Consider the following 11,187-nt stretch of genomic DNA (forward strand, 5'->3'; position numbering starts at 1 on the left):
CTAGACCCCTTCATCTCATCTCTATTCCTATATCCCTTCATTGCATTGGTATCAGAAACTAGATCCCTTCATTTGCAAATTAGTCAGCTTCCAATTTTCCTGGCCTAGGATTTCACAAATATAAGGAATAAATCTCCAATAACTTAATACCAAATAGCTAATTAATTAATTTAAATAGACATGGTTCTAAGATTAGGAATGGTTTTGGATAAGAGATTTATTCAAAAATCCTTTATAAGGGTAAAAGCATAAAACTATACATCCCTGGAAGGCAAATTAAAAGCCCAAGAATCAATTCTAAGGCTATGGGTTTGATTAATCTATTTATTATTATTATAAAAATTAAGTAAATGGATAAATAGAAGGCAATCATGAGTAAAACTTGAAATTTGAATCTGCATGAAGGATATGAGTATGAACTGTACTTGAGAAAGATTTATGTAAAAAATTAAATAATAGAATTGACTAACCTTATGTAGACGTGAAATTGGAGTAGTTGGCTATGGCAAGTGGGGTTGAAGGAGAGCTCAAGCACCAAGAGAAATCCACAAGCTTCTCTATAGGGGGATGTGCACACCAAGCTTCAAAGCCTACATTACTTGCTAAGAAAATGACCACTAGACTTGATTGAGTACTCTCAGTACTTAATAGAAGACACAAGAATGATGATGATGAATGCAAATAACTCCCACACTCTCCAAGAAGGAGGCATGGAGAAAAAGAGGGCGGAGGGGAATATTTATAAGCCCAAGGTCCTCCATATGCTTTCCCTAAATGTTGGGACATATGCGTATTTTTAGCATGCTTTTATGGCAAGTATAACTCTTTTTATTTAATTTTTGGAGTGCTCGACACTTCTCATCTATAATTATCTTCCTTTTCTCCTTTTTCATCCTTATCCTAATTATTTTAGACTTGACCCCTTTATTTTTGGCAAAATAGGGCCAAATATGTGTTCACAGTATGATCCAATTATTTTGGAGTCCCTTTATTAATAGAATCTTATCCTTTTAGCCTTAACCTCACCATTTAATCGAAACCCATTTAATTTCATGAACCTTAGTCTTAGCCCTTCATATTAATTTAATTTGTGTACCATGTGCATATTCCCAAGGCTTTAGTTTAATTATTTTATGAACCCATTTATTTCTACCTTCATCATTGTTGGTCTTACACATGGGTTTAGGACTTTAAAATTAATTTTCTCATGTAATTTTTTAAATTAATTTCCTTGTGTAATTTAAACCTTAGTCTGATTTATTTAACTCTACAGTGTGTGCAGGGTCTTAAAGTATTAAAACTTTTGCCAAGGTTTTTACGTATACCTAGGGTATAAAAATTATTATTCCGTGTATAAAAATATTATTCCGTTATGGTTGGACTCTCTCTCTCTCTCTCTCTCTCTCTCTCTCTCTCTCTCTAAAAATTTATTTTATAGTCTATGCTACCACCTGACACAATAATGTGCATAATCTTAACTTTTGAAATTTTAAGGCTTAATACCACAAATTAACAATTGCACACACTTTTCAAATATTGAAGAGAATCTTCAATATTTTCTATCTCCAAAGTTTTTATTATGTTGAAAGATATTTCTCTCTCTAGATTGTTACAAGTACTAACAAGTACACACACACACATGTGTATATATACGTATGTACGTACATATGTATGTATGTACCTATATATACGTACATATATAGGTATATATATACATATATGTGCAAAAACATGCACACACACACACACACACACATTTAACTACATCATTTTTAAATATAATTTTTTTGAAAGGTGATATACACCCACTCACACAAAACATTGCATAAAATCCTCATTTCAGGGTTTGGCTAATGTAAACTAATAGTATAGCACTACTTGTTTAGTGCGGGTCTTTAATGACCTTTGGTGAGTCATCATTTGCATTCTCCTTTTTTGGGCTTTTTGTTTTCCCTCATTCATTAAGGAGCAGCACACTCTACAAGTTTAGGCGATGACCTAACCGAACTGCTAACAATAGCTTGGATCTTATGTAACCTCCTCTGTCGGGCATGACATGTTTGGATACCTTCTAGATTCGGCTCGTCTCTAGCAGGGAATGAGATGATGCACCTTTGCCTCCAATCGGTGCATTCAAACCTCTTCATATAAGGAGGCCTCCTATATAAAACAACCTCTTCATATAAGGAGGCCTCCTATATAAAACAACCTATTTTAGATGAGTGCATCAACTCACTTAGCCTTTTTGCTTATTGTATGGTGTCATGGCTCTACTACTTGCATCTGTAGGGACACCTTCTACATAGGTGCATGTGATTTTTCCTCCTGATTCAATACTAAACACTATTTGTCTGAGGTATTCTTGATTTGCTACTCTGGTTTTTGCTTGCATGATGAAGAATCCTTATTGATGGTATATGTTTAAAGGACAAGATTCTGTTCTAACCATATCATATATATTTTGGGGATATGTAGGCTAGTTTGTAGATTAAAAATAGAGGCTAGGTGGGCTTGTATATTTATATTTGAATGCCTAGATACACCTTTTTGGTGAAACTACCATCTTGAGTAAGGGTTGGACTTGGGTGTGCCTCACTATTGTGGTGCCCTTTGCCCACTATAGTGCATAGCTCACTTGATGGTATCTTACTGTAGGTCTAGATTCTATTCTAACCTAATGAAACTAGAGGTATATATTGGGGTTATGCAAGCTTGCTTGTTGCAGACTAGAGACTTCGTGGGCTTTGATACTTATAGATTGTTTGATTGGATGATTAATAGTTTTTAGGATTAACTATCAAAGAATGCTAGGTTGGACTTGATCATAGGTTTGGGTGTTAAGCACAGTTTTGACATTAAGTTAATATGTTGGATATCTTTCTCACTAAAAAACTTTGCTTCAGATAAAAATACATGAGGTATTGAAAAAAAATTTGGCTGCTCACATAAAATTGTTGAAAACGAACTGCTTAATTGATGTCTCTCAGTACCAAAAAGTGTTGATATTGGCATATGGTCTACTTGCATTAATTTTATGCATCTGTTAGAATTACTTCCTCTTAAAGATGATGGAAAAAATTCTTTAATCTTGAATCATTACAGTATATAAAATAGTTCCATATATATAAATCTCTTTTGACTAATGAAAAAAGATTAAAGTGAAACTTCTAAACCATAGGTTAAATGTTAAACTAAAACACACTAGACTTCTTGATTAATGTTGATTAAATGTTATTTGAAAATTAGTTACAGGTAAGATGGCACCGCTATTAATGCCTTTACTTTTTGGCGATAGCTAAAAAATGATTATAGATAATGATGGGTGTTGAAAAATTAAATGTGTTTCTCTCATCTCCTTTATATTGGCTATCTGCTGGCTTGTATAGTCATTGTTGCTGGATCAAGATCAGGGCACACTTTGAAGAGACTTGGTGTCTTTTCATTATCTCATTATGCATACCTCTCGTTTTTAGTTATATACACAAGTAAATTCTGAAATTTGACCTTGCTCAAGATTGGCATTGTTTTGGGGTTTGAACCCTACTGCAGAATGAGCAATTCTTTGATTTTTTAAGCCATGATGTTGTCTGTATGTCTTATTGGCTGATCTGAGAGGTTGCCTCTTAATTAGGTCTGTGTACAGAGGGGGCTACACTATAGGAATTTCTATATAGGAATCTGCTTACAATTTCTATATGTTTTAGTCAAGCATGCTAAGCCTTGATATTTATTTTTTCTTTCTTCCTACCTTACATGCTTGCTAGATAAAATCAACTTATGGGTTACCTCAAAGGTATATAAGATGTCTATTTTAGATAAACTATAGTTCTATAACCATAGATTACAACCTATTTTTACACATAAGGATTCTTAAGGGCTAGTTGGCTAGGCTTATTGTGTACACTGAGAATGTAACTGCACACTTGTAGTGAGATTTTTTATTAATTGATATATATTCTTTTTGAGTGATATCTATAACATGTGGTAGGGTCCTCTAACACCTACAATACACATTTGGGCTAACATCTCTGTTTGTCTGTTTGCATGTAACAAGACTGGCCTTCTCAAAATGAATGTTGTCGGTTCTTTTTCCTTTTATGAAACTGTTGTATTATAATTAGAGACATTGTCTCAGCATTTCCAACAAGATTTTATACAATGTAATATATCTTGTTGTCATTAATTGATCGGGTATGGTTGGATTTATAAACATTGTTAATGTTTGTCTGTAGATAGTTATTATAATTATTTCAAAAAACACACACTTAGCTACAAGGGATACTCGTTTGGGTATTCTGGATCCTCCACCTGATATTTTTACTCCCTAGGCCATCTATTCCTGCTATCATCATGCCGCTGATAGTCTTAAAGATGAAATAATGTGTCTGTTAAGGGGTAGGAATGTAACTCATAGCTATTATGCTTTTGGCTTGCTGATTTTAGGTAGTTACACTCTTAATACTCTTTTCATAGATCCTTTCACTAACTTTATAGTTGTTTGTTGCCATAGATTTTATCTCTTTTTGGAGGTTTGGAAATTCTTGCAGACCATACACCTTCAAAAGCATGCCAACATGTTTTGGCATGTATCAAAGATGAAGATGCTCAAGACAACATCATGGCCTTTATGAATTCAGAACCAACGCTGTTGGGATCTTTACTGTAGTTGTTTTCCTTTAACGACTGGGTTAAACTTTTGGCTACCCTTGACAAAGATAAGGGTGAAGGCTTAATTGCTATTAGGGAGTTAATCAGTCAAATTCCTCTATTAGCTAAAACTTATCACTCAGATCTCACTTCTTTTGCTACCACTAGTGTAGAAGTTTCCAACTTTCTCAGGAAACAATGTGGGTTGGAACCACATTTCTGGCTACTCCTTCTACTCCGATGGTGCCCGTGTTGCTGGGAGTATTTTTAGTAGAGACCGTACGGCACTTGAGGTTGTTAAGTCATTCCAAAATGACATGTGTACCATGACGGACTCCAGGCTCTTGGAGTTGGTACTCAAAGTTTCAAAGGTATATCCTTTCTTACCTCCGAGACAAATCGAGGTTGATTTTGCTGGGGTATCACATTGCCTTTGGACACTATCCAACAAAGGCTTCTTGGCACCAATCCAAGTAGAGACTTGGGTATTTCTAGCGAATCTTCTTTTTTCTGTTTTAGATAATTGCAAGAATAATGCTATCAAAGTGTATTCAGTATCTGGAGAGGGGAGAATTATTAAAATCTCCTTTCTCTATGCACTTTCTTGACCCCTCTAAGTGTTCTTCTTTGGTTGGGATATATGGCCACACAAAGGGTGATATGAATTTCTCTATAAGCCTAGTGCCGATTACTATACAAAGACCATATCAAATATTTGTAGACTGTATTTAAAATGTACATGTAAGTTTCTAGATTTGGGGGCTCCCTATGACTCGAGTATTATATGGTTTGACCATGCAATTTGGTATGTGCTTTAACCATTTAGAGGATCTTTTTCCTGATAAAGATGTAATTTTTCACCTTTCCTTGCTATGCTCTTGGCTTGGTGGCCAAGCTAGAAACCTTGTCATGGCTCAAATTGCATTTATCCATTTTTAGAATTTCATGTTTGAAACACTCAAAGAATTAAAAGGGAATGAGCTTGGGACTATCCTGACTAACTATGGTTAGTTTAGAGGTATAAAACTCATCAACTCTCTCCTCAATCCTTGTATTGAAGCAGATCTCTCTTCTTCTTCTCCACCTAGAAGAAAAACTTCTCTGGGCACTCCTAGCACCTTTACTTCTTTCCTTTCACCCTCTTCTACTAATAATGCTACCAAGGGTAGGGAAAAAAATTTATTACTAGGGATAAGGGACGAAGTTTCCTAGTCCGTAATCTCTTGGATTTATAATGTAACTTTTTATGCTAGATCCACAAAAGTCCTACGGAATGATGGATGCTATGTACCATCCTGAATAAATCAAAAGATGAGTTATATTTTCATTGTCTTTTTGTAAATAAATTGCTGAAATTTGTATTTCCAAGAGAGGTAATATATGCTTGTTTTGATGAAGTTATTGGTAATTATACTTGCATTGAAAATATCCAGATTGGATGGAAATGCATTGCATCACTAAAGTGCATGTTTTGCTGCACTAAATTTATTCAAGGACCACTTCTTTTTGTGACCAATTTGAAAAGTACACACAAAAATTTTGACGATTTCAGGATGCATGTATGTACCACTAACCTTGACATTATTTAGAGTACTTACTACATTGAAGTTCTAAATTGATTAAGAATGGACTTAATCACATTCCTTCGGAACCACTTAACCCACACATGGCCATCTGCACCATTCTTGAATGTTTGGCAAACATTGCCACATCACTCCAACTTGAGGGGTGTACCACCAAGCTATTGCATCTAAAATTCTGTTTGTTTTTTCTAGCTTAATTGATGGCATCCCTAAGAGATCACTATCTATTCATAGCTCATGGATCACTACTGAGATTTTAAAAGATTTTTCTAGCTTACTACAAGCTTATGCTAGTAGGTTTAGATAAAGCCCGTAACAACACTATGTTTATATGATGTTAAAAGTTAGCTTTTTTGGCATCCCAAAAGAGATTAGAAGGTGATGAGTTCTACAAGCTATCTCAAAATCCATTTAACAAAGTCATCATCTTACAGAACAAATTGGTCCAAAAAGGTATAAGTTGTGGTAACTCCACCCTTCTCATCTTATTTACCACCTTTAAAATACATAAAAACAAATTTCGTTGGATTTCAAATGCATCAAACTGCATTTTTACTGACATCAAATTTATTATCACTCGGGTACTCAATTTAGTACTTTCATGACGTATGTGCACAAAAACAAAAGGATCTAAGAACTTTTCTAGGCATATCTACAAATCCATTTTGGGTCACTAAAAATGCTAATGAAGTTCTTCTAAATTTGCCAAATTATATTTATCATATTTTTAATGCACATATCACATAGTGTTATAAGAATATTCCTCTAACATGAGTTTTTTTGTCTCATGAATATTTTAGATAAACTTTGTGATCTTGTATTTCAACATAGAAAGAATATGGGTTTTTATAGGGTCTCTGGCTCAAAACGATGCCAATTGGGTAAAAAAAAACCACACTTACCTTTCCACAAACACTTGACATTTTTGAAATTAAAGATCTAATGGTTTGGTTGTTTAACCACAATATGGTGTAACGTGGTTGCAATGTGTTCAAGCAAATGAAGGGTATTCCTATGGGCTTTTCATGCTCACGTATGATGTGCAACTTATACTTTACTTTCTCTAAGTATGAAATTTTTTTTACGCATGCTACCTCGTGCTATAAATAAATGCTAGAAAAAATTGGAGTCACTTTTTGATATATGGATGATATCCTTAATATTAATTGCCCTGACATACCTACACTCCTACATGAGATATATCCCACTAGGATTATCAGCATTGAACCCACTTTTTCACACTTCATAATGTTAGATGGTATAAGATTTGTCACATCCACCACATATCTCAATCTAGAGATCTCATTAAAAAACCCCTTCACTGGTGCCTTTCGCACAAAATACTCGTGGAAGAGGGATAAATTGCCTATCATTCCTGCTAAGTTTATAAAAAGAAATAGCAATAGATCTTTTATATAGTCCAGAAATACAATACTTAGCTCATTTCATCTACTTTTGTATTCTTGTACTGATGCTTTTGTTGCATATGAAGATGTAACCAAATTGGTTAACAAATTTTGTTCTAACGATTTTAGAAAAATAGATATTTTGTAGCTACTTTGTGACTTTCTTGCCATAAATGAATAGCTAGGGCTAAAATTTAGCCCATTATTCTTAATTACTCTATTGAGGTAGTAGGCCCATACTCATGGGGCCTACTACCTCAATATGAGTATGGTGCCTGGGGAAAGGGTGGGCACACACACACACACACACACACACACACACACACACACAACACACACACACACACACATTTAACTACATCATTTTCATTTATTTATTTTTAGGCGATATAAATCCACTCACACAAAACATTGCATAAATTCCTCATTTTAGGGTTTGGCCAATGTAAACTAATAGTATAGCACTACTTGTTTGGTGCGGGTCTTTAATGACCTTTGGTGAGTCATTATCTACATTCTCCATTCATTAAGGAGCAGCACACTCGCCATGTTTAGGTGATGACCTAACCAAACTGCTAACAATAGCTTGGATCTTATGTAACCTTCTCTGGCACGTAGCATGACATGTTTGGATACCTTCTAGATGCAGCTTGTCTGGAGCAGGGAATGAGATGATGCACCACTGCCTCCAATCGGTGCATTCAAACCTCTTCATACAAGGAGGCCTCCTATATAAAGAAACCTATTTTAGGTGAGTGCATCAACTCACTTAGCCTTTTTGCTTATTGTATGTGGTGTCATGGCTCTACCACTTGCATTTGCAGGGACACCTTCTACACAGGTGCATGTGATTTTTCTTCTTGATTCAAACTAAACACTTTGATAAATGTTATCCTGGTATGATTATCGTTTGTCTGAGGTATTCTTGATTTGCTACTTTGCTTTCTTCTTGCACGATGAAGAATATCAATGGTATATGTTTAAAGAATAAGATTATGTTCTGACCATATTATATATATTTTTTGGGATATGCATGCCAGCTTGTAGATTAAAAATAGAGGCTAGCCGGGCTTGTATATTTATATTTCAATGCCTAGATACACCTTTTTGGTAAAACTACCATCTTGAGTAAGGGTTGGAATTGGGTGTGCCTCACTATTGTGGTGCCCTTTGCTTGCTATAGTGCAGAGCTCACTTGATGGTATCTTCCTGCAGGTCTAGATTCTGTTCTAACCTAATGAACCTAGAGGTATATATTGGGGTTATGCAGGCTTGCTTGTAGACTAGAGGCTAGCTAGGCTTTGATACTTATAGATTGTTTGACTGGATGATTAATAGTTTTTAGGATTAACTATCAAAGAATGCCAGGTTGGACTTGATCATAGGTTTGTGTCTTGAGCAGACTTCTAACATTAAGTTAATCTGTTGGACATCTTTCTCACTAAAAAACTTTGCTTAAGAAAAAAATACATGAGGTATTGAAAAAAAAATTGGATGCTCACATAAAATTGTTAAAAATGAACTGCTTAATTGTTGTCTCTTGGTACTAAAAAGTAATGATACTGGCATATGGTCTACTTGCATAAATTTTATGCATCTGTTAGAATTACTTTCTCTTAAAGATGATGTAAAATTTTCTTTACCAAATATTTAAAACTCTCACATTTACATATGTGGTGTTAGGGCATGTAGGCCTTGGGACTATAAAAAACACCATCCCTAGGACTATTGTACCCTTTTTGATATCTTCTTGATCATTTAATATGATATACATCTTGTCTTCTTAGAGTACATGGTACTTCCACCCTTGGGCTTTCATGGGGGCTGGCCTATGATGTTTTTATGTGTGGGTTAACACATCTTCTCATAGATATGGCTTACATATATTACCATATCTGAGCTTGGTTATGTTCCCTTCATTATTGCATTGGTATCATAGCTATTTTAAAAGACTGCAGCATATTTGTTTATCTTAGTTTTTGTGCATGTGTTAGTTTGGTCTGAGAAGAATGCATTCTTGATGGTCTTAGTTGCATTCCTAGCATTTGACATCTAAGAAATATAGTCAAACCTTGAAGTCAATCATGTGGTGCTCCTTAAGGACCTTTGTTACATGCCTGCTATTAAGCTACACACTTGTAAGGTTATGTGCTACCTCGTTGGTACATGCTAGTTGCATGCCTAGCATCTAACATTTAAGAAATGTAATTCAGCACTGGATTACCTATTGTTTGCAATAGAAGGAGGCGAAGAAGCCAACCCTACCGCCTTGCTTCTAGGTGCATCGACCTATAGATGCTCTCCTTATGACCCCTCTTCAAGGGCCTTAAGATGATGCTAGACATGCATGGGTTCTTGTTATGATCTACTTTGATGTTGCACTTGTTCTCTCTATTAGGTGTTGTTAAATCCATGTAATATCGGACCTTCTCCTTCGCTCTAGGGTTTGGCTTCCTATGTGCCTTGCTATAGGGTCTTTTAGACTTTATCTCATTGCTATGACCTTCTAGTTATTTAATATTAGGTTTATTCTGTAACATGTTTCTCTAGCTGAACTGATCTTGAACTGTTAATTTTTGTTATTAAACCTATTTTGGCTTTTTCTTTCCACCAAACTGTTACTAAAATTTGTATGTAGGTTGGGAGCACCAGCTTGTGCATTGGTACTTACACCAGAAGGGTTGGGTTTAACTTCCAATAATAGGGTTTTGCAAGTTACACAAAACCGTAATGAATCTTGTTAACTGCACCAAAATCTTAATCTTTGCACACTTATCTTTACTAAAACTAGTAAGTCCATGTTAAGATTTCTATAAACTCGATACTACACTCTTAATTTGTTATAGCACTTCATGATTTGCTGTGAATTTCTTTGATTTTGTCAATATTCATCAAGATTAGTTCACTAATCATAAGATAATAATAAACTATTATTAATGACTTTCTTGATCAAGAACAACCTTAACTATCTTAGATCTTATCACATCTCATCAAACTGTTGTTAGAATCTTGCATTAAGAGGCACTAATCTTGCTTCTCTTAAAATAATCAGGATTAGAAATCTTTTAATCAAGAATCACTCATCACTACTTAAGTTTGCATCAAGATTTGTTGATTTATGCACTTAATCTTGTACACTTTACAATTCTTCACCAAACAAATTTATGCACTTAATATTGTAAACTTTATAATTCTTCACTAAATAGATTTGTAAATTGTACCACTTTGTATAGCAACTTTGTATAAATCTGTAATAGAAAAATCTTCAATCTGTACACTTTCTTTATAAAAAATTACACCCAGATGTGCATAGCCATCTTTGAACATTTTTTGTAACAAATCTGAAATCTACATCACTTTCTTGATAAAATTTTCACCAAAAACCTACATAAAACCTCAAATCTCTCTCTAAAGTACACTTAATCCTAAGGATCAAGCTTTCATGTGGCTGATTCATGGTAGTATTTCCATGTTTAAGTGCTACTCCATAGGATGAGTGGGACATGTGTGTACTCCATACTAATGAGTGCAACCCCTAGGTTCCCTTCATT

This window comes from Cibotium barometz, chromosome 55, assembly GCF_041138505.1.
Source record: "Cibotium barometz isolate CiBa-2024 chromosome 55, ASM4113850v1, whole genome shotgun sequence".
Lineage (NCBI taxonomy): Eukaryota > Viridiplantae > Streptophyta > Polypodiopsida > Cyatheales > Cibotiaceae > Cibotium > Cibotium barometz.